Source organism: Peromyscus maniculatus, chromosome 1 (genome assembly GCF_049852395.1).
Source record: "Peromyscus maniculatus bairdii isolate BWxNUB_F1_BW_parent chromosome 1, HU_Pman_BW_mat_3.1, whole genome shotgun sequence".
NCBI lineage: Eukaryota > Metazoa > Chordata > Mammalia > Rodentia > Cricetidae > Peromyscus > Peromyscus maniculatus.
The window spans coordinates 123902222-123927811 of record NC_134852.1 but is presented as its reverse complement, the minus strand read 5'-3'; the positions used below and the strand labels follow the sequence as shown (position 1 = coordinate 123927811).

The 25590-nt window shown below is 45.1% G+C and overlaps 1 protein-coding gene across 1 annotated transcript in view; it reads right to left on the bottom strand.

The window, feature by feature from the left end:
• Spon1 (spondin 1) overlaps positions 1-25590 on the bottom strand; it is a 287223-nt gene that overhangs the window by 183357 nt on the left and 78276 nt on the right. The window lies entirely within an intron of this gene.

The following is a 25590-nucleotide window of genomic DNA, read 5'->3' as shown; positions in this document are numbered from 1 at the left end:
GAGCCATGTGGCAAAACGGGTTAATTTAAGTTATAAGAGCTAGTGGGACAAGCCTAAGCCAAGGCCAAGCTTTCATAATTAATAAGAAGTCTCCGTGTCATTATTTGGGAGCTGGTGGCCCAAAAGAAAGTTTGGCCACAAGGAAATTAATAGAATGTGTGGGCCAGGTCTAGGTCCAGTGTAAGGGACAACTATCTAGAACACTCTTCTCCTGCAGCCTATAGCATATCCCACTGTGACCACTGCCACGGTTGCTGCCTGGCATGCTCCCACTTGAGCAATAGACTCCCAGCTGGAGGTCAACTGTGCCTCAGACACTCCTCATGGAAGCCTACAGAGAGCTGCATTTCCACTTGGATCCCTTTGGGCCCTTGTTGTTGTTGTTGTTGTTGCTAGGCCTCATCAGCATGAAAATGAACTTGTTTTGATTTGCTACTGTCTGTCTTCTATTAGGAAACTGTTATTAGGAAAATCACATTAATTAGTTGCAGCTGAGGAGAGACTTGGCTATTTTGGGGCCGCAGCTGCAAAGTCTCTTTGCAGTCTGAGTGCTGACTAAATTTTAACAACCAACAGAATAAATAGTCTCAGGGTACATTTAATCACATTAATTTTGTTTTCCTCTATCTGGATTGCTGTTTAGGATTGTTGGTTCATCTACATTAAATAATCTGATGCTATTAACATACTTTCAAGCAATCCTATTTCTCTTGGTTTTGTGATACATTAGAAAGCTTAATACTAATTTTATTAACTTTATTCATGAAAACAGAACATTAAAATTTACCCCCATAGCTGGCTTATCCATGGAATATTTGCTTAAGTTGAAAAATCTGATTTTACAACTATACAGGGTAACAGGATTAGATGGTGGATACACTCGTAGAATGGCAGGCAGAAGAGAACTACATGTTTACACACATGGACTGAGATGTGAAACTTCTAAATTCTAACCCCAACTAATTTATCACTCATTTTTATCAACACTATGAAACAAAAGTAGTAGACATGCCATGATACACCTTTGTGGTTAGGCAAATGGGAGAGTTCTGATTGATGCCATCCTAATATCATTTCAGAACAGAGTTTCCAGAGATAGGGAATCATTGGAAATGAGATGTTAGGGGGTTAAAATTAAGGCCCATGATTCTAAAGTGCAACCAGAGAAGTATCATTATTCCCTTGTTCATTATTCCACCTATAACAAAATTACTATACTTTCTCCTTGTCCTCCTCCTTTTATACAAGATCTCACCATGTGTCTCTAGCCAGCCTCAAAATGACATGTTCCCAAGGTTAACCTTAGACTCCTCATCTTCCTACCAGAAAACCCAAGTGCTGGTGTTAGGAGCATGCATCATCACACCAGCACTTACCTTCTGCTGATTAAAGCATCAAGGCCGAGTCATGGGTCAAGATCATCTAGCTGAGAAGAGGTGCAGTGGATCTGGAGCCCAAAGAGTCTGACCTACCTGCCCCTCATTCTTCTACCCTCTGGGTGACAAGGGAACCCCAAACTGAAGCTAGTAGGCAAAGGCATCAGGGTGAATACAGCAAATGCTGTCCCCAGAGGATTCTGACCACCACGAGAGAAAACACATCAAAGCTTGGCAAAGTAGAGACAAACCTGGTTTGTCCTCTGTGTCTTTTTGCTCCAGTTCAAATTCCATCACCTTTAATTCCCCACCACAATCATGATGCTAACTAACCATTAGGGAATAGCTGAGAGGTAGCAAAAAGTCCCATGTAAACCAAGTCAAGGGGTCCAGTATGAAGACAGGCTCACACTGAGTAGAACCTAGCTTGATGACTTTTACCCGTGTTATCCTCGAGTCCACTTGTAATGTCCAAACTTTGTTTCCAGGTCCCTCTAGACAGCTTGATGAGCAGCAGGCTCTTCAGTGACCACCAGAGAGTGGTGGAAAGAGACTTACCCTGGCTGTGGAGGAATGATTTCATTCTTGGGGTCTGCAAAAAGAAGTTATCTTGGAGGTGATCTAGGCAGGGACCCTGGAGAGGAACTCTGCTCCCTCCCTCAGCTGTCCATAGCTGGTGATTCCCTATTACTTCCTGGCTGTGTTTCTGAGGATGGTGTGAAAATGGAAACACAGCCTGTTGTCGAAATGGGTGTGGCATTTCAAGTTGTCAAGTGAATAGCCACATTCTGCCTGGTTCTTTCTTTTCCTTCTCCCATTCTTGGCTCAAACCTTGGCACATAGTAGGTGCTCACTAAATGTTTGCCAAAAGCTCACCTGAGTCCTCTGGAGCAATGGGATGGTACAGATAGGTAAACGCTTTGCTGCCTTCCTTCCAGCCTGATAATAAGTGTCTCATATGGGGACACCACATTTAAAGAGCCTTTTATAGATTTTTGTACTTTTGATTTTGTCTGGCTTCCATTCTGAACTTGGCCCCTTGAACTTAATTTGCGTTGTTTCTGGCTTTGCAGCCTCCTTTCATGGAGGACCCACTGGTTCCTTTCCCATGTGATGCTTTGTGGCCTTCATGTCCTCCATCATGAGCTGTCGTATCAACAATCTGGGCAAAGCCCCCACCTGATCCGGCCCAGGCTTCAGGTTTCTCGAGCCCCGTGGTAAGTCTCTCATATCAGAGGACAGAGCAGGCCCTAAGAGCAGTGGGAATGGGGTGAGGGAGGCTGTCTGCAGGGCAGACGCAACAGCAGCTTACAAACACCTGCCCTATCGCCTTTGTGGCTAGAGGACTATTAGTCAATTTTCCTGTGAAGCCAGCCTCATTAAAGACACACCCAGGCACAATGGCAGACAAAAATCTTTGGCTATAGGGTTTGAGATTCCAGACCTGCTACTGATGAGTGACATGATGCTAGTTAAGTGTCCTCAGTTTCCTCTTCTGTAAATGTGAGGACATAATAGTATCTTTTAAAACTATTACATTTTTATTTGTGTGCATGCACACGCACACACACACACACACACACACACACACACACACACACACACACGAGCATATGTGCATGAGCAGGTACACCCTTATTATGGAATACTTGTAGAGGTCAGAAGGCAACCAGTAGGAACAAGCCAGTTTTCTCCTTCCACCATGTGGTTTCAGGAACAGAACTCACGTTCTCAGCCTTTCTTGCTGAGCCCTCTCATTGGCTCAATAGTATTTTCATTTTGGGATCATTGGCACACATTTTAGCCATTACTATTACTGTTATTAAATGTTTAGACTAGCATCCTGCTGAATTCCCAGAGAAGGGATGTTGTGGCAAAGGAAGGGATGGAAAAAAGAAGAGAAGTAAACAAACCAAATCAAAACAGAACAAAAAAGTTTACTAAGGACCTACTCCTGGCCAAATCTTTCAGCACCACCCATCATGCCACCCCACTCCTTCCTGCTCCACCTTTGAGACTTCCATGCAGACCCTCAAATGGCCTTGGCCAATGTCACATTCCATTTCCCATGCCACCGTTGCTCTTTATCCCTCGGGAGTTGTATACTCTGGATCCCAACTAGATGGATGCCAGCCTAGCCTAGCTCCCTGCTTCTGCCACTTTGAGGCTGCTGTCCCATGAGGCCACTGTCCCAGCACTCTGGGAATTCTTGGCTGCATCCCTTTCTGATCAGTGTCCTAGCGTCTGCCAGGGCCCAGCACGAGATGAGGTGCTTTGAGTTCTTACCTTGGGAAGAAACCAATGAACTCAGCATAGCCCCTTAGACCCAGTAAATCCTTTCTGCCTGCACAAGCCAATGTCTTCTCATGCAGTTGTTAACAGAACTTTAAGATTGAAACCTTAAGACAAACCTTCAAGCACAGGGGCAGTATAAAGATCCCTCTCCCACGCTGAAGCCCTGGAGTGAGTGGTTGACAGGCTGCAGTCACCTCAAGCCTGTTCTTTCTTCCCCTCCCCCTACTCTCCCCTCTCCTTTCTTTAAGGACCTTATGTAGCCCAAGCTGGCCTTAGAGTCAGCCATGTAACCAAGGATGACCTTGAACTCTTGATCTTCATGCCTCCCACTTCCCTAGAACTGGGATTACGGGTGCATACCACCACCTCCAGTTTGTGTGGTACCAGAGCTCAAACCCAGGGATTCATGCCTACAGGACAAGCACTCTATCCTGTCATATGTATTTTCTAAAAGCAAGGGTAATCTCCTACATCTTCACAATATACCTATCAGATGCAGACAGTTAACATGGATTCAGCTAATCCGAATATCTATCCAAGTTTCCACGGCTGTTCTGTTGGAGCCAAGGCATCCCATCCAGGTGATGCTGCTGCACTGGGATACTGTCTCTTTTGGCTCCCTCAACTGACAGCAGTCCCCTGGCCTGTCCTGGCCTTTTCTGAAGAAAACTTTGCATGGCATGCTGTTCATTCTACAAGATGTCTTGCTTGCCTGGTGTTTCTTCATAATTAGGTTCAGTTTATGCATTGTTAGTGGGAATATTCTAGAAGGCATGTGTATTCTACAGGGTTGCACATGATTAAAATTTAGATTTGTCCCATTCCAGGTATCTTCCAGACTTCTCCACTCTAAAATCTCCACTTTTCATTTTGCAGTTACAAAGCATTTTGAAGGCAGGTTTGAGGCTGCATGGACACTCTGTTACATAATAAACTTTCCAACTAGTCATTTTTTTTGATTGGCATATTACTGGTGACCTATGGTTTTCCATTCTATACAGCAATCTATAAAATACTGCTCTTGAAAGGTTGAATGAGAACTGAGCTGTGGACAATTGCTTGGTTTTCTTCCTGTCTTGATGTTATAGTTTGGCATTTACTTTTTCTGCTTTTGACTTTTTTTTTTTAACTTAGCATTGCTATTTCATGTTTTCTATATTACCTGTGCTGGTTAGTTTTTTGTCAACTTAACCAAATTAAAGCCACCTAGGAAGAAAGACCCCCAATTAAAGAATTGCTTCCATCAGATTGGCCTAGAGACATGTCTGTGGAGCCTCTTTTAAAAAAATGAATGCTTGATGTGGGAGGGCCCAGCTCACCATGGGCAAGGCCACCCCTGGGCTGGTAGTCCTGGGTTATATAAAAAGGTGCCTGAGCAAGCCATGGAGAGCATCCAGTAAGCAATGCTCATCATCCATGGCCTCTGCTTCAGTTCCTTTGGTGTCTTGGTCCTTCCTGGCTTCCCTCCATGACAGACTGTAACTGGAAGCTGAAACATACCCATTCCTCCCCCAAGATGGTTTTGGTCAGTGTTTTATCACAGCAACTAAAAGCTACCTGGGGCAGCACACTTCATATCCTCTACGGGAGCTGGCAAGGAACAAACAAAAGGAAGGGAGGCTGGGGGAGACCAAGGCCTAGCTTTTTCGTTTTGTTTTTAGGAAACAGCACTTTGCTATGTAGCTCAGGTTGGCTCTTAACTCTCTTTGTAACTCAGGCTGCCCTTGAACTTGTGGCTTCTGACTCAGTCTTCCAGGTGCTGGGACTATGTGTGTGACAGGGAAAGATGGTTGCAGAGGTTCCTCCGTCCTGTATTCTTGCTCAGGCCATTCCAGGTTGAACTAGAATTTGATCACCTCGATGGAGAATGCCATGGAAAATTACCCAACTCTATTCTAGGAACCCGAGGTTAAGATGCCCAACTAATTTAACTTCTGTTAAACTGCCTGCTTGTGCAAGCCCCACCTCCAGCTAACCGCTTATCTTAGCTTCTGTCAAATTGCTTATTAATGCAAAGAGTTGGCCTCCAACCTCCATTGCAGCTCCAGAGAAAGCAAGATGCCAGGGTGTGGTTTCTGCCTTCCAAAACCCTACCTTCTAGACACTTGGGGCTACACTTAGGTTCTGAATACCTGAGTGTAGTCCCAGCTGGCTGAAATAAAGACTTTCAGTTGACTATAAACTGAGTCTGAGTGGTCATCTCTGCTGGGTTCCCAATAACAATGGACATATACCATCATAGCCATGCAGTGCTGAGGACTGTACTCAGGCTTCACTCCATGCTGTGTAAGCACTCTGCTAAGTAAGCTACAGTCACAGCCCTTACCTAGACATTGTTTGAAATTCTACAACCACCTTCACAATGTAGACTTATGCCAGAAACCAAAACAAGTAGGTCTTTGTCTTCAGAGATGAAGATGATCTTTGTCTTATTTTAGATATAAAATGATCACCACAATGCAATGGCATCAGTGATGTGGCCTTGTGCCTGGTTTCTGTCCGATAATATTTATATACAAGAACTCATCTGACCCTGGTAGCAACTCCTGAGGCAGCTACTGCCACGACCCCCATATGACAGGGGATCATTTGAGGCTCTGGGAATTTCAAGTGCCTGGGGCTATTCAAGATGGTTGAATACAGGCACCCGGAGCTGGAGCTCACTGCCTCTGCCACAAAGATCAACAGAACAGGAGAGCAGCCTCAGTCTGAGGGGAGTCCCCAGAGGAGGGGAGAACTAGAAATGGATGAGAGATAGGATCCTTGTAAGTAAGATTCAAGGACCAGGGGGGAAAAGCAGTCAGGGGTGTGGCTCCCTGACAAACAGAGTGGGACATACCCTTTGCAGGGGTAAGAGTGAACAAAAGCTCAGCAAACTGTAGCCACGTGGATGCTGGCAATCCCAGCGGCTGGGAGGCCACAGGATCTCAAGCTTGTAGCTCATGTGGACCCGCTTCGGAAAAGGCTCTCAGAACATCTCCCAAACTGAGCTCTGCGGTGCTGTAGCCAGGAACCATTATGAGAAGGGAGCCACTGACTAAATTTGAGCTCTTTCCAGGCCAGGAGACCCTGCACATTCCCATCACTGGGAGCCCATAAGCTTTTACTGCACTGACCTGAAGTGGGAAGCTGCCTTGCATATTCATGGTTGACTAGGAAGAATGATTACAACCTAACCCTGCTGTGTGCCTTGGGGCTGGGTTTTGCAACAGAGGGAAATGAAGAGTGCTATCCTTCAAGAGAACCAGAACCAGGAGGTTGGACCTCTTGCCCTCTAAAGCAAAGGGAATGGCCAGCTGTGTGTTGCCCAAGCAAAGCCAGGCTTGAAGGCATGTGCCCACAAGGCTCCTCTAGCTCCATGCCCATTCCCTCTCAGAGGGTCATACCCAGAGTCTTAAATCATTTTGCGGTTCTGGCTGTTGCCTTGCTCTTGGGTCGAGTTACAGATGAAGGAGCTGGGAGAAGAAAAACCCTGACTTCAGCTCTCTTCCTGCTCGTGGGTGTGCTCCCCAAAGAGGGCCAAGAAGAACTGCCAGGTAGCAGGTACAATTTCCAGCTGTGCACTGTCCCTGGCGGAGAGACAACTCAGTTCCGGCCACCGCCCACCTACGCAGTTCCTGGCACCACCAGCCCTGCACCTTGTCTGACCACACACTGCCATCAGGACTGGGAGGGAATCCCGGGTGGGTGCTGCAGTTTCTGTGGCCCTCTCTCACTGTGCAGAGTCTGGGCTCTCAAACTGAACTGCCAGAGGTCAAATGCTCCTGGTTCCTCAGCACTGCAGGGGCTGTCACTCCCTGAGGACCTTGCCAGTGGCAAAGCTGTTGCCAAGAATACCTGAGGAAGCTCTCCTGGTCCTCTGGTGGTGGCCACCATTCACACTGTAGGGACAGCCACATGCTGAGCACTCTGTCTCACTGCTATATGCACTTTATCTGAACTTTTAGGGTCTCACTCCTTACATGGCCCACCGAGGCAGATGCTGTGACTTCTCCGTGGCATGCTGTGTGCCCCAAATCATTAATCACAGCCAGAGAAGCTGTAAAGAGTGCTTATTGATCTTGCAGAGGACCCACATTTGATTGTTAGCACCTAGGTCTGGTGGCTCACAACCACCTGTAATTCCAGCTCCAGGAGATCTGATGCCCTCTTCTGGTTTCCTCAGGTACCTGCACTCATGTACACATACCATATACCTACACACACACACACACACACACACACACACACACACAAATAGTTAAAAATAAAAAATTTAAAATAAATATTTTAAAAATCAATGGTATTATTCATAGATTTGGACAAAGCAATCCTAAAATTTGTAAAGAAACATAAAAGATGTCAAAAAGCTAAAATCTTGGGCAAAAAGAACAAAGTTGGAGGCTTTACAAATCCTAATGTTAAGAAAGGTAACCCAACAGCATGATATTTACACAAAAACATCATGACCAGCAGAGCGGAATAGGGACCCCCCCCAAAAAAGGCCTAAGCATCTGGTGCCAACTGATTCCCTTCAGAGGCACCAAACAAACCCACTGGAGGAAAGACAGCCTTGTCATAAATGTCCCTGGGAGACCCAACTACCCCTGCAGGTGACTCAGTCTTGACTTCTGCCTCTCACCCTGTAGAAAAATCAACACAAAATGGAGCAGTGACTTAGATACACGACCTGAAACTGAAGACAGTAGATCAAAACCTGAGCGGGGGGAGGGGTATGAGAGAGTCGGGAGATGGGGGGTACTTCAATATATGGGGTCAGGCAAGGGTTTCAGGGGTAGGGCCCACAAAGCGAAGAAAACAAACACAAGTTGGCAAGGACTACTCCTGTGCAGCACATGAAACAATCAGCAGACTGAAGAGCAAACAAGATGGGCGAAAGTATTTGCTAACTATTGGTGTTGATGGGTTAATATCCTGATATGAAAGGAACTAAAATAAAAAGTAACAAAAGTTAAGTTATCTGCTTAAACATGGACACATGATTTTATAAATCTTTCTCCAAAGAAGAGAGGAAAAAATACCGACAAATCTATGAAAACATGCTTAATATCATTAACCATTGGGGAAATACAAATTACAATTAGGAAGAGACTAAACCAGCATGTGCCCACAATCCCAGATACTAGGGAGGCTGAGGCAGAGGGATTGCAAATTTGAGGTCTGCCTAGCTACTTTCACACTTCATCTTTAGACAAAAACAAAGACAAAGACAGGGCCAGTGAGGTGGCTCAGCAGGTAAAGGTGGCAGCTGGCTGTCCTGACAGGCTGAGTTCAACGCCGGGGACCTACATGGCGGAAGAAGAGGAATAGACAGCTGCCCCCCCCCCACATCTTCTCACTTCCACACTTCTCTGACACCCACCCACACATGTGCGCGCACACACACATCAATAATAAATGAAAAAAATTTTAAACAGAAGCAAACAAGAACAGAAGCTATAATGAGATACCATCTTAGTCTATAAAGGGGCTATTATTAAAAAAGTAAACATATCCAGAGGATGTGGACGACACAAAGCCGTAGGTAGCATATAGATTAGTAGGGCTACTATGATGAACAGCATGGGGGTTCCCCAAACACTGAACTACTTCTCCCATATGACACTACCTCCCACTCCTGGGCATACAGCTGCAGGAAATAAAACCAGCACAGCGAATGAAGACCCGTGCATGCTCTGTGACCGCAGCCCTGTTCGCACTAGCTAAGATAGGAGGCAGCCTGAGTGGTCACTACCAGACGAATGGATTCAGGAAATGTGGTGTGTTCACACAATGGAGTACTACCCAGCCATAAAGAAGAGTGGGATCCATCCCAGCATTTGCAGCAAGGCGGGTAGAAATGGAGAACATAATGCTGAGAGAAATAAGCCAGACACAGAGAGACAAGAACAAGGTGCAGAAGCTAACAAACTTGAAAACAGCGTAATGATGGTCACAGATTGAGAAGGGCATGAAGGGTGGGGGAGGAAGGAGGGTTGGATTTGATGAACATATGCTGCATGCATTTATGGAGATATCAGATGGGATCCCACTAATTTGTACAATTAATGTATGCAAGGAACATTTTTTTTAATAGAGTAAAATGACTCGCTTGGTATCAGTGCTAAGTGGTAGGGGCAGGGTTCTGTCTTAGTTCTAGAAACTCACCATTTAAAGTAAAAAGCTAAATAGACTAACACAGAAGGAAACTGGGTCTAGAATTGGGGGACCTGAGGCTTGAACTCAGAAAGTTTGAGCCAGGTGAGGAGCGGAGGAGAGGGATAGATACCCTAGGGGCAAGCCTGGGCCTCTGGGCCCCAACAACAGCCAGACCTCTGGCAGGTATGCAGCTGGGTTCTCCTGGGAGTGCCTCCAGTCACATCCCCTTGGCCATCACCATTTGGCCTTAGTTGTTCAGGTATTAAGGGATGGCGTTCAGTCACGCTTAAACCTGGAGCAGAGGCAGAGAAACAGCACTCAGGTGTGTGGCTGAGCTACGGAGCAGTTGTCCATGGTTTCCACTCTCCCAGGTTCCTTCAGAATACTTCGGAAGTTAGCCCAGCAGAAGCCTGGTCTTTCTACAGTCACAGAGGACCATCACTTTCTATTTAAAAATGGGAAGAGCCAGAAGTTCTGGGGTCAGATTTGCTGTGTTCTTGGCTCTGTTCTGAGCATCCACTGCTGTCTCTATTAGTCGAGTGACGCTCTATGTCATCCCTCAGACTGACTTTGATTTCAGAACTTGGCTCGAAGATGTCTGCTGAAAGGCTCAAAGTTGCCCCGGGGTGGCATGTTAGTACTATTCTCACAGCAGAAGCAGTGTACGGAAGGAAGGGTTTGTTTGGGGTCACAGTTCAAGGATGCAGTTCACCTTGGTGACGGTGGGGATGGCAGGAGCTTGAGGCAACACTTTACTCCACAGTCAGGAAGCAGAGAGAGAAGAAGGCCAGAGCTCAGCTTGCTTTCTACTTTACATGCAGTCTGAGACCCGAGCCCATGGGATGTTGCCACCTATACTTAAGTTAGGTCTTCTATCCTCAGTTTTTCCAAACCGGAAACTCCCAGATACGCTCAGGTTTGTGGTTTGGGTGACTCTAGACCCTGTCAAGTTAACAATCAATGCTAACCATGTGAGGTGGGAATATTTTCAGTACGACACATATAACTTATTGACTGATGAGGCTAAGGTGAGTCTTCCATTTCAATGTTCACAGAAGCAAGTAAGCTATGCAGCAGTGTGCTGGTGCCTTTATTACAGGGTTGCCAAAGCCCCCATGACAGAGGCACTGCACACGGTACCATAGGCAATTGATGGGGCATTGCAAACACCAAAGACTAAAAGCCAAACCTAAGTGAGACTACTGAAGCCAAACACCCAAAAGCAAGGGTGAGGAAAGCAGACCTAGGAAGTGGGTTACCAAGGGGCACAGCTTGTTCAGAGAGGGAGTCCTCCAAGCACTGTGGACGGAAACAGCAGGCTGATCAAGTCCTCACACATCGAGTTTCTACATGGAGCCACAGATGTGCTGAATTTTATACACTGTGGCTCATTTGTACACTGCAAAAGTGCACAAAGCCAGCTGCCTGACCACATGAATGTGGGTGGGGAGCCTGGCTGCTGTTCTGGGAGCTCTCTCCGTTCTCCACCATGTCCTGACTCCAGAGCCATAAGACAAGTCCAGCCCTGTTGCATTCATCTTGGGTTCTCGCTCCTCCTCCACCACTCCCCGGTTTCTCCTGCATTTTGGGAGGCTTTGCTGGGAAGCTGGGAGCATTGCTCAGAGCCTGGGTGTAATTACCACAAAACAGCCTCTCACTTTAGAAAAAAAATTAAAGAAAATGAAGGCTGGACTCGGGACCATGCAGGAGATGATAGCTAACTGGTCCTGAACCCAAAACTGTAATTAGAGTAATTCTTCTGTCATTGTTAATCATTCCATTTATGTACTGAAATGAAACCAAATGATGAATATAATGATGACTTTTGTTTCTGCTTCCCCTTCTCTTTTGCCGAAAAAAACTGGCAGGCGCACTAAAGTCAAATTAAACATCTGTTTGGAAAAGAAGCTGGCGTCCTGATGACAGCTGCCGTGGACTTACCAATGCACCACAGCTGTCAAACTCTAAATTAACAATGATTTTCATTTATGAGTAGCTCAGAACTAAGGCATAAAGGAGCACTTGTCCCCCTGATTTCCTGGCTTCTGGGGGATGTTAAACGTGAACTGTTAGGGAAATGCCCGTGGAAAAAGGAGAGATGAAATCAGCTCACAATAATTAATCATAGAGGGGGAGGCAATCTTATGGCATTTCAATTCTTCACGGGCTTCAAGTTGGGTAGTCCCTGTGGCAAGCAGGCTTGGAGGGAGGCAAATAATTCAGGAACAACTTCTGATTGGGGGTTAACAATTACCAGTAAGCGTTGCTGGAGGAAGGTGGTTCTCGGAGGATCTCACCTTGTCTTGTTCAAGCACCAGTGTGTGTCCAGTGAGCTTTTGCTCTCACCAGCAATATCTGGATGTGTGACTGTTACACTGTGGTCACATATGAGGGTCAAAGATCTAATCAGGACATTTTTAGTCACAAGAGAAAATGTGCCGGGCTGCTTCACACTTACTTCATCACCATGAAAGACAAAGTAGAGTCATGTACTTCATAATTATGGCTCATTCACAAGAGCACACATATGATGATGGTAGGCCTGGAAGATTACATCACACAGGGATGCTGTAGCCATCAGAGTTTGTCTATGCACACCATATGATGCTTGGAACACATCCCCAGTGCTGAGTGATGTATGATCATAGGTGTTGAGCCAATTTGGCCTTTCTCAATCTTGTCTAAGAGACATGATTGTCTTTCCTAGGGAGAGACTGAGGCTCAGGTGTGGAAAAACATGCTGACTGTATATATGTGTATTTCTGCTTTTAAAAAAGGAGTTATAGATATGACTCCACCTGGTACTTTCCTGATGCTCCTATCTGTATCTCTTGACAATCTCAGGTCAAAATGTTCAGAGGAATAAATCAATGTGGTATATGAACCCCATGGAATGTGCTTCAGCTATATAAAAGAAGAGTTGGCCCTGCAAAGGTCTCACTGCCACAGACTCAACCAACCATGCACCAAAAACATTCAAAACCAGTTACATCTATACTGAATGTGTACAGACTTTTCCTGTTGTCATTATTCCTAAACAATGCAGTATTAACAGTTACTTACACAGAATTTACACTGTACTAGACATTATATATAATCTAGAGAGGATTTAAGTATGTAGGTTAAATGTAAGCACTGCAGCATTTTATACAATGGGTGTGAGGTGAGTATCCTTACACCATAGTGTCCACCAGGGGTCCTGGAATCAGTGTCCCATGAATGCTAAAGAACAGCCATTCCTGTGCTGATACACACAACAACATGGATGAGCCCCCAGAACATTACACCAAGCTAAAAAAGCCAGACAGCAAAGGCCATATGCCAGAAGGTTGCAATTATGTAAAAGATTGAGAAGTCACCCATAGAGACAGAATGCAGAGAGGCAGCTGCCCTAGGCGGGGGGGGGGGGGGGGCATGGGGAGAAACTGCTCCATGGGAAAGGGTTTTATTTTGGGATGATGGAAATATTTCAGAAATGGATACAATTGGTAAGAATTTTAACATTAAACATGTCCTTAATCCTACTGAACTGGTAACTTTAAAATGGTTAATTTATGTGTGTGTGTGTATGTGTGTGTGTGTGTGTGTGTGTGTGTGTGTGTGTGTGTGTGTGTGTGAATTTGGTGTATGTGCACAAATGTGTCAGGTGTATATACCTGTGTGCAGGTTTCTGGAAGCCAGAGAAGGAATCAAGGGTCCTGTTCTATCAATCTCCATCATATTCCTCTGAGACAGGGTCTCTCACTGAAATTGGAGCCAGGCTGGCACCAGCAAATCATGGACATTCCTTTGTCTCTGTCACCAGCAACGCTGAAGTTGTAGATGTGCATGGCCAACCTTGGCTCTTCACATGGGTGCTGGGGTCTGAACTCAGGTCCATATGCTTAGGCAGCAAGCACCTTTATCCACCGAGCCATATCTCCAGCCCTAAAACAATTCATCCAACTTTATAACGACAAGGAAGTTCACAGGGCCAGAACATCCTTGGTAGATCCCACCTGACTGGGACCATAGTATATAATGACAGCTCTACTCCATCCATTGAAGAGGGCTGGATCCATCCCTCTGCTTCAGACCTGGGTCCTGGTACACAAGTGAGGCAGGCTTCTCTGTACTTCTGTGGGCTGTCCTCGGCCGTGACCTGCCAGATCTGCATGGCGTTGGCTGTCTGGAGATCCCGGCTTTCATTTCCCACCTGGGTTTCAGTTTGCTGCATGCTTGGCACTCCGTCTTCTGTAGCCAGCATTTCCTGTTTTGTTCTTGCCAGCTTCCTCCCACGAGGGCTTGATCCTGCACCTGGGTTCCCAGCTGCCTAATGAAACTAAGCTGTCGATGGACGGTCCTCCCCGCTGGAGCCATGCCACAGCTGGCCTTCCAGGAACTCCTAGCATCTGGATTCCACCTGTTAGATGGTTTGGTCCTGGGGATCCAGGCCTTTCTCAACCAAGTGTGTTGCCATGGCATTGCTGTTCCCAAATGCTCTCATAACAAGCTGCCACAGTAGCCAGAGCTGGCTCTCCCCATCTCTCATGTTAACTCCTTGGTGTTGTAGTGAGATCATAGCCAGCCAAGTGAAGCCGCCTTGTCTTAGGACAAACAAGCTTATGGTTCTTCTCATTGCCTAATGCCATTATGGAGTAAGCTTTACTTCAGCTGCATCATAGGCTCCCAACCTTGCTGTTCAATCTAAATCACTCACTGTGTTCTATGCTATTTGCCCTCAGATGAAAAGAGTTGGTGAGCCATATGAAGTTGCAAAGTATTGAATACTAGCTAAGTCCTCTTTAATGCTCAGCCTTCTTCCTCCAATGCACCAGTCTCCTGCTAGTTTCTTTCTCCATTTTCTGAATGGAATTTAGGAAAGAGCATCTTTTCTCACAGGCAATCCTCCACCTCTTGTTTCAGAAAGGACTCCGTTTCACTCTCACAGATCAAGAGGCAGGGGGTGAGAAAGCCAGCCTCAGCCAGTGTCACTTACTGGCTAACAAGGAGTCTGGTGGTAGCAGGGTTAAGGCCCAGCTCCATGACATGACTGCTCTGTTATCCAGAATGGAGACTCTGAGCATCAGTTTAGTGACGTCCTTACAGAGCTTTGGAGATAAGGCATGCAGGAGCTGAAGGGAGGACTCAGCACTTACAGCACTTGCTGCTCTTGTAGAGGACTCAGGTCCCATTCCCTTTATCCACATGACAGCTCACAGTGCCTGAGCACCAGGGAATCCAACCCTTTCTAGCCTTCTATGAGCACCTGCACTCATGTGTACAGACAGACAGACACACATGCACACATACACAGCATATACTAGGGCTGCTAATATAAAATATTATCAACTAAATGGCTAGCAAATAGCAGAAATACATGTGTTGAGGCTGGGAAGGCCAAGATGAAGGTGTTGGCAGATCCAGTGTGCATTAAGCATCCTCTTCCTGGTGCAGATGGCTGACTTCTGGAACCTTGCACAGTATTGAGTACAGAGAAGAGGAAAGTTCTCCTGTCTCCTTCATAAGGGCACTGGTCTATTCTCTGTGGCCCCAATCTCATGATCCAATCACCCCATAGCATCTCTCCAAATGTTATCACACTCGGACATTCAGGAGAAGAGCACAGACTAGGAGTCACTTCTACACATCTCTTTATATCCTCTCAGCCCACCTCTGACCACAACCATCATTGCAGTGACCAGATATGTCTCACTGGGACTGGATGGTGCACATGTTGCTTACCTGCTGTACCTCTCACTTTCTGTCCCTTTGCAGAAGAAACTGACTGGTCCCTGTTCTAATGCACATGCCACCATGTGTGTCCAGTGTTCATGGAGACCAGAAGAGGGCATTGGATCTCCTGGAACTGGAGTTATAGATGATTGTGATCCATCATGGGAGTGCTGAGAACTAAACCTGAGTCTTCTGCAAGAGCTGTTGGTGTTCTTGAGCATCTCCCCAGCCTGATTCAGTTTTTTGTTCCCTGGATGATGGAAGAGACTCTAAATAATATATAAATAAAAGACTATGGCTGTTCTCCAATAGAAGTGTGTGTGTGTGTGTGTGTGTGTGTGTGTGTGTGTGTGTGTGTGTGTGAGAGAGAGAGAGAGAGAGAGAGAGAGAGAGAGAGAGAGAGAGAGAGAGAGAGCGCAAGAGAGAGCGAGCACGTACATAGAGGGTTGGATTTGGCCCATGGGTTGTGGCTTATCATCTTTTACATTAAAGTCACAAAGAAAAACAAAGCTGATGCCTGCCTTTGTAAACCTCATAGTACTGTGTGAACGGTGGGACTGCCTAAAAATGAGGTTATAAAGATGGATGGAGTAGGGCTTGGATGTGGATGTAGCTCAGTGGAAGAACACATGCTTAGAATGTACAAGGCTCTGAGTTCCATCCCTAGCACTGAACGGTGGCTGAAGCCAGTTGTGAAGGGCCTCAAACACTGCTGGGGAATTTTGACTTCATTCTTTGGCCACACAGAACACTGAATGAGCTCTCAGAGCTGCCAGCAGCTGAAGCTTGGACCAGATTATTTCATAAAAAATGAATTGCTCCCTTTTAGGGATCCTGCACACAGCTAGCTCCTCACAATTCTGTAGCTCCCTGGTAAAGCTTCCAGGGTCCCACTCTGAACTACGTGAACAAGGCCACATGTACCCCTGAGGCCAGATATATTTTCGAATTGAGAATATTTTGGGGTTCCAGAAGGATAATACAGTTTATTCATACCCACAGGGTCTGGGACTGTATCCCATAATCACACTCATTTTCACACTGGAAATGATAGTCATCTCAGTCCAGGGAAGGTTTAGGCCTTAAATGAGTAATGAAAAATCTTTTAATTTTAGTGTTTGGATTTCAGGACTGCAGACAAAGGGCTGTGCACCTGGATTATACTATTTATAGATTGCCTTTGGGTCAAAGGCATCATCTCCTATCCTCAGTGACTGTATACAAGAAGTGCTCAATAAATGTTACCAAAGTAATGAGCAAAGGAGAAAGGCTGTAAGCAGGGTTCACTGAGTGGTTATGTGGAGGCTGATGGGAAGGACATCCTGCTGAAGGGACCGGGGAGACTTACATGGAAAGATCAGGACTTTGAACTGTATCTTAGGTTGATGGGAGCCGTGTTGGGTTTGTTAGATAGGTCTTACATCAAGGTGAAGAGGGACCGGAGGGTAAGGAGCTTATGTGACCATGTCAGAGGTACCTATGACAGAAAGATACAAGGTGTCTGTGGATAAGGCAATGGACGAAAGTGACAATAGTGAAAACAGCACATACCACTTCAAGACCTGCCTGCCACTAATGTTTGAAGATGAGATGTGGAATCTCAGCTTGACCCACAGCCCCCGCCCGAGGCTCTGAAGTACAATGCTGAGAGCAGTGCTCTGGAGCCTCAATGTCACCTACTCTATGACCTTGAGAAGTCACTTAGCATCCTTCTGTGCCCCAGCTTTCTCCTTAGCTCACCATGAGGCTACTTTAAAGAGGAAGTGAGCATATGTAACCCAGAACAGTGCTTGGCTCTTTGCGACTTCAGCTCTGTTCTGTATTCGTGAGTGTATTTCCGCAATTCACCCTAATAAATCCCCCTATTACTCCTTAAGCCGACTCCTGTGGATTTATCTCATTAGCTCTTGGCTATCGTCTCCATTGTTTTATAAAGTTGAATTCCTCAGATGGTCCACCTTGCCCTCAGGAGAATTTCCACTCTCAAATTCTTCCTTGTGGGGACGAGCAAGAGCTGGAATTCTGATGCTAGGAAAGAAAGGACCACCTCAAGACGCAAAACCTGGCCAGGTTGAAGGGGGCAGGACATCCTTCCATGCAGTCTGGAAGCATCTGTCCTACATGAGGCACTTTTTTCCTTTTAATCCACTACTTGGCTGTGATGCTTTCATTACCATGCAGCATTACAGTATGCCACAGCACCTGAAGTGCTGGGACAGGCATTGGAAGGGAAAAGAAAGCCTTGGAGAGGGCTGCCTGCAACACCATGCTAATTCAGAAATTTGTATGCAAATGCAAGTGGAAACATTGTCAGGCCTGCCAAGAGGAAAGTCACCATTGCTGTGTGCTGGCCTTCACAAGCAACCAAGTGGGCTTCAGAGCGAACTCCAGCCTTTCCTAACAGGGTTATTAGTCTGACATGGCAACGTAAATGCTCCTTCTTCAAATCAGGGCTCTGTGATACAGCTGGCAGCTTCTTTTTCTTCCCTTCTTCCCTTCTTCCCTCCCTCCCTCCTTCCCTCCCCTCCTCACCTTCCCCCATCCCCCAACAGGGTCTCATATAATTCAAGCTGGACTAGAACTCATTTTGCCACTGAAAATGACCTTGAACTCCACCCTTCATCTCCTGGCTACTGGGATATATACAAGAATCAGCAAAGCTGTTTTATCCAGGGCTGGGGATAGAATCTAGGGCTTCATGCCTGTTAAGCAAGCACCCTTCCAACTGAGCCACATCCCCAACAGAATCTTTCATTGTTATTATTGCATTTCCTTTTTGTCTGTCCAGAACTCTGTCGCTAGATCTTAAACATCCTTGTTAGCTTTAATAAAACTTCCCACTGTACAACTTCACTGTTTAATAACCACTAATCGTTCCCTTGATGCTCTTGAATCAGGTTGAGTCTCTTCATGCTGACATTGGATGACATCTCTGATGTGTTAATGGATTTTGGCCCCCAGAGATCTCCTGATGAGCCTGTTAACTGCCTCAGAGTTGCATGCATTTCCAAGTCCTCTTTGAGATTTGACTCTGATACTCTTTTCACCTGGAGTGACCTCTTCCCCTCCATTTACCCCAGACTCATCATTGCCATCAAGATATAAATGCTGACATTTCCCAGAAGCTCCCGTTACTCCATTCCTCGCCCATCTTCTCTCTAAATTCTAACCATGCTGAGTCTGTCCCTGGTTTTGTCTTGGGGTTGCTAATTTTTGCATACATATTTTTATTTATACCACAACTAGACTAAAAGTGTTTTGAAAGTTGGGATCATTATTTACATTCCAAGCTGAATTTTTCTCAGTTTCTGGTATACAGTTTTGGTATCTGGCAGGTGCACTGGCTGATTGGTCTTGTAGACGCTCCCTTCAACATGAAAAGGAAGAAAACTGGTTAAGCCAGACAAATAGTCTTCCTATACTTTATTGATGACATCAATTTGAAGCTTTTTTTAACCAAATAAAATACTTTAAAGTATTCCTATTAAAATCAAAACATAAAAGAAACAAAAGGTCTAAATATTCATTATTATAGTTTTCAGATATGAACAATTATACTCAATCTCCAAAGAATGCAAGAACAAACCTTTAGAACTACTGAGAGAATGCAATGTTGTCCAAATTGAAAACTCCAGTCAATAAGCACAATGAACAATCAGATAAGAGAGCCCATTCACAAAAGCTATTGTGGAATATTACTTTAACTATGGAAAGATGTGTTACATTTGTTTATGCTGCATTTGTTTAATTATGTAAAGATGTGTTGCTGTTTCACCTTGCCTGCCTAAGGCACTTGATTGGTCGAATAGAAAGCTGAATGACCCATAGCTAGAGGCATAGGCGGGGCTGGCAGCCTGAGAGAATAAGTAGGAGAAAATGAGAGGGGAGAGAAAATGAGGGAGAAAGAGAGGGAGATGCCCAGGGGCAGTCAGGCAGCTGCCAGCTAGCCAGACACAGAGTAGGACATACAGAATGAAAGGAAGGTAAAAAGCCCTGAGGGAGAACATAGATGAAGAGAAACAGGTTAATTTAAGTTATAAAAGCTAGCGGGACAAGCATAAGCTAAGGCCGAGCATTCATGATTAATACTAAGTCTCCATGTCATGATTTGGGGGCTGCTAGGTGGCCCAAAAGAAAGCCTGCTATGAAGAGCAACAAAAATTGAAGTTGTCCATGAAGGAAAAGCCTGTGTAGAATGCACAGTTTAAATAAGAAAACCCACAAGACTTTATGGAAGCTAAGAGACCTGGGGAAGCGGGGAGATGTTCTGGTTTTGACCTGAGAACACAGAGCAGTGAGGATGGCTCTCCCCACATTAAACGATTAATTCAGTGTAGCGTCGTTCAAAATCCCACCATCAGGTTTTATTAGGCAGAGCACACTTACTGTATGATTCACCTGGTATTGTGAGTCTGCTTGAATAACCATGCACACTTGGAATGCTTAGAAGACTAATGAGCGATGACTCGTCACCAAAACAGAATTATACTAAAAACGGTGCTGAATTCATGGAGGGAGGACAAGAAAAAAGAGCAGCCGGACTGAGGAGCACAATGCACAGTTTTTGCTTTTCATGAAGTAGCAATCCATGCCATTAGGAAAAGAATACACCATTCAACAAATGGATAGGGGACTGCTAACTCTACTTTATCAGCAAGACTGCTTTCTGATTCCCATCCGCGCTGCTGTCTCCAGGTTGCTGCCCAGCTCTCCACCCCTGGGCTTCACTTGGAGAGATGCTCTATGTGGACCACTCACACAGGCCGGCTCCAGGACCTTTGTGCCTGGGTCAGGCCAAAGTGGAAAACCCAGGGGAAACTGAGAAAGCAATAGGGCTGGAGTCTCTGTGGGGTTACTCAGGCTCCCTGCTTCTCTAAACAAAGGCCTGGGCGCCTGTCAGGGTGAACATCCTCTCATCCTCCCCTGACTCCCTTTGTGTGGGCTCCCCCTGATGTCATTCTTCCCATAGAGGGGTTTCATACAACTTTCCTCTGGTACCTCATTTGGAGCTGGGCAGGCCATGCATTTTCTGGTGTGGCCCACGGATACCATGTCATTAACAAACTGGAATTCTAGGAAGACAAAAAGTCTAAGCCTATTTTAAAATCTTTAAGAATACAAATATAAAATATATTTATAACATTGGGTATAGGAAAGTTATTTTTTTGACTAAGATGTAAAAAACTTAAATTCCTAAGGGAAAGCACAGATGCATATTTTTAAATAAAAATGTCAAGCTTTTTTTTGGCATTTGTATGTATGGAGAGAGAGAGACAGAGAGAGACAGAGACAGAGACAGAGAGAGACAGAGATGAGTATTCACATACGTGGGGGCATAATGTATGTGCAAGTGTGAGTACATGTGTGAGTGTATATATGAAGGCCAGAGGCTGACACCAGGTGTCTCACACGGTTTCTTTCAACCTTACCTATTGAGGCAGAGTCTCTTGGTGGTCTCACCCATTCACTTAGTGTCACTACCCAGCTTGCTCCAGGGAGCCTCTGCCTATACCTCCAGAGTACTGAAATTATCACAGGGCTGTCATGGAATTATGTGGGTGCTGATGATGCCAACTCCAGTCCTCAAAATTGCACAGTAAGGACTTTGCCACCTAAGTCATCTCCCCATGCCCAAATATCAAACAATGGAATGATGAAACACCAATGAATAAAGTTAAAAGTGAAGCAGAGATAAATGTTTAAAACCTTTAATGAAGTATTACTGCCTAGACTGCATAAAGACCAACTTTATATATAAATTATAAATGTTGAAAGCAGGAGAACCGCCCTCCTCCCCACACCCACTCATTACTGCAAAGGGTGAACTCACCATAGCCATGCAGGAGAGCTCACCCTGGTGGTGAGGGCAAGGGAGAGCTGGTGGGCTGGCTACCCAGATCCAGAAGCAGGGCTGTGTGTTGGCTCACCTCAACATTTACCCCGTCTGTGATTTGCTAGAGCACGTGAAGGGTCTGGTCCTGCACACCCAAAGCTGCAGGATCTCCACAACACAGGGCAACAACCGAATATCCAAGAGGAGTCCCAGTGAGGACCCAGCATCAATGGTGTAGCAGAAACCAGAGGCTTCCAACCAGACCAATGAATCTTTACAAGTAAAGATATATGGGCAAAAAGGTTTACTGAGTGACTCACTATGTCACACTACATTTTTCTATGACAAATTTTTCCCTTTTTTTCTTTTTTCTCTTAAATTTCATTGGGGAGGGGTAAACAAGGACAGAGGGTGGATACACAGGGACCGGAAAGGAATGGGATTGAGATGCATGATATGAAAGACACAAAAATAAATAAAAAGAAAATTAAAAATTATAAATATATAATTTATATAAAATAATATATTTTGAAACGTCTGTCTCCTTATATATAAACTATATAAAATGTATTTTATGTACTCATTCAGTCATTCATTTATTTGCTTGTTTTTTCATGCAGGATCTCATGTAGCCCAGGCTGGCTGTAATTAAAACCATGGAAAACCTTGAATTCTGCTCTTTCTGCCTCCAGCTCCCAAATACTAGGATTACAGGCATATGCCACCACCCTGGCTTTAGGAAAGTATTTTAAAGCATACACATGGTTTAAAATAAAAGTGAATATGTAGGATCACTTTCAAAGGACATTATTAGAAAAATGGACAAGCACAGGACCTGCCCTGCCCAGCAGCACACAGTTAGAATAGGCACTACATTAATAGTACAAGAGTAAGCAAGTAAATTAGCCTGAGATACTACTTTAACTCTCACACGGAAGGCTCTCAAAACTGGTAATGTCAAGGCTGCTAAGCACGGTAAGGGCTCTTTTACCTGCAGGGAGCATGTCTGTCACTATTTTTGAGGACAATATGATGGTGTCTGTGGAAATCATTAATGTACATTCCTTATCATCCTGTACTTTGTCATCTTCTGCAGATAAAAATTTGAGTATTTACTCAAAAAGGCATGCACTTAGATGTCTGTTATAAATCATCACTTGTAACAGGGAAAACAAAAAAGAACTTAAGAGAATCTACATGTGAACTTCATGGAAAGTAATTAACATATTCAAACCATGGATTCCATATAGTAGCTTAAAAACCAACTATAAATATGCATTTATATTCTGATACAGACATGCTTCTAATAAGTTCTACTGAGTGAGCACCCATTCAAGTTCAGGGCATTATGTATACTCCATGAACATTCAGAATATAAGTGAACACATAAAAGTTTAAAGCACACCCACAAAATCAACATCTATTGCTGCCTTCACGTGGGGGATGCTGGGATTATTTTTGGGGAGAATGTCAGGGTTTTTTCACTCTTTCTGTATTCTAATATATGTTTTATGTATCTCACTCTTTTTTATTGCTTGGAAGTTTACAGTGTGACTGTGTTCACATCTTACCTATAAAATTAAAGTTTTTAAACAAAGAACTGTGGCTTAGATAGAATTCCTTCAGAGAAAGGAGGAGTCAAGACTCTCATATTGCCTTGCTCTGGGGAGCCTGTCTCCTCCTGTGGGAGTTTGCCATGCAGATCAATCAGCCCAAGCCTGCCAGGTAGCTGGCTGTGCAGCTGAGCTCCTGGCACACAGAAAATAGTGTCTGTTGTTTTCCCCTCCCCATTTGACCTGTGAGATGGTGCAGGCCTGAAACCCTCCAATGCCTGGATATCCCAAAAGGGTGGGCAAATAAGAGCTCAGTTACATTTGCCAAAGGAGTGAACCAACAAGCCACATATGTTCATTGTTAGAACAGAAAAACGTACATTCACATTATGGTGACTGTCAGTGGGTAAACAGAGGATGCCTTTCTGGATTCCCCCAGAAGATCAAATAGCTCTGGTTTGTGAAAACAAGAAAGCAAAGAAAACCAAGGATGTGGGCTAGATCAACGAGGGCTTTGAGAACAGAGAGGCTTGTGACCCAGTGAGCTCTTTTCAAGCTATCTTCTTTAAAGCAACCAGGCTACCACAGATTAGGGATCTGGGTACTAGAATGTCAATCCTGGACCCCAGTCTCCAGGCTGAGAGACTGGATATACATAAAGACTGTATGTGTCAAGAATCTCGGGATTCTGACACCCTACCTCCATGCCAGCACCTCAGGAGTGACTTGTTGACCACCAAGTCACTTCCCCATTACCTCCCCTACTCTCAATTTAGGACCAACTAGAGAGCCAAATGTACCCTCTACACTAGCCATAGGAGATGCTTGACTTCCAGTCAGCCTGCCACCAGCTTCCCCATGGCAACAGCCTCCCAGCTTAGTGGACCTGAATGAAGCCTTCCACTTCACCTCTACCATACCTCCCCTACACACCGCAGAGGCTTTCCCACTCCCGCTCCTGCCTTTCAATCTCTGCTGAAAGCCGGTGGTGGCAACCGACTCCCCTGAGGCACAGGCAGCTGTGACACACACTGCCTTCATTCTCAGTGGCCTCTGGGTATTTCCTCAAGGCCCGCATTTCAACCAGCACATGCTTAGTATTGTGATTTATAGATGAGATTTCATTTTTAAAAAATTCTACAGCTGAAGTTTTTAGACCATCACTGTAAATAAGTGCTAAGAGGCAAGCTTCTCAAGAAGTCAGGGGAAAGATGCTCGACTCATGTTCAACTAAGGAAGACAGAAATTTTGTGTGGGTAGAGGGAGGTCAAAATGATGAGGCAGAGCTTAACAATGGACAGGTGTTTCCAGAGACCTCGGTGGGGTTCTTTCCCATTGGCTAGGCACAGCTGAAGTCATGGGAGATGCTGTTATCAGCTGCTCTTGGAGGTGGGCTGCATCAACCACAGTGCAGGTCTACATGTCCACATTTACCAAATGAAGCAAAGTCACAAAAAAGGCCTTGGGGGATTCAGGACAGGGACATGGCTGGGGCAGTCCAAGCCCCAACCTGAGTGAAAAAAAAAAAAAAAGATCATGCACATATTTTTTGAGATGGGGCTCTTATGTGATCCAGGGTGACTTGGATCTCTCTACGTTGATGAGGCTGACCTTGAACTTCTGACTTTTCTGGCTCTCCTTTCTAAGTGCTGGGATTACAAGCACATGCCACCTTACTGAACCAAAAAGTAAATGATGCCTTGAATGCTTGGACTGGAGCCCTGCCATCTACTCATGGCCATTTGTATGTTTGAAATCCTAAAATTCTCAACATTAATCGAAATGGGCCTTTAAACCTCCTTCAAATAACTGGTGCCATAAGAGAAAAAAAATTTGTAAAGGGGGCTTTCCAATCAAGTAAGTTTAGGAAATGCCACTGAAATGATAAACTGATCGGTTGGTTTGTTAGTTTTTGGTAGGACTTTGCAAAGCCTTCAACCATGCTAGTATGTTATCAGTCTGTAAGATGGAGATCCAGGCAGAGGCAGGCGGATCTCTGTGAGTTCAAGGCCAGCCTGGTCTACAAAGTGAGTTCCAGGAAAGGCACAAAGCTACACAGAGAAACCCTGCCTAGAAAAAAAAAAAAAAGATGGAGATCCAGGGTACGGCATCTAATCAACATATTTGACTACAGAAATAATTGTCTTCTTTCCTGTCTGTTTATATCTCAAAGAGTACCATTTTGTGGTTCATGTAGCTTTGAGACAATGTTGCCTTTCAGAGGAAATGATTCTGGCTGGTGAAAGCCCTCCCAGTGGTAACTCACCCAGAGGCTGCCTGGGAAGCAGTGAGGGACAGCAATTTTATTTAAGACTCGGTCCTGTCTAGCCCAGGCTGGCCTCAAACCTTACTCTGTAGCCAAAGATAACCTTGAGCATCTGATCCTCCTGCCTCTTCTCCAAGTGCTGGGATTGCAGGTGTGTACTGTTCACAGTCTGTGCAGTGCTGGATATCCAACCTAAGACCTGGTGTATATTAGGGAAACAGCTACCAACCAAGGTGGAAGATAGGTCTGCAAAGAGCCTGGGCAAATGGAGGCTGCAATTGGGCATCAGGTCAGGCAAAGCACAGTTTAAGGATGCTAGTTGATGGGGATCCTTAGAATTGCAAGGAAAAAAAAAAGTTAATTGCAAATAGAGAAGTCAGGCTTATATTATTCACTGGTTGGGTTATGTTTTTC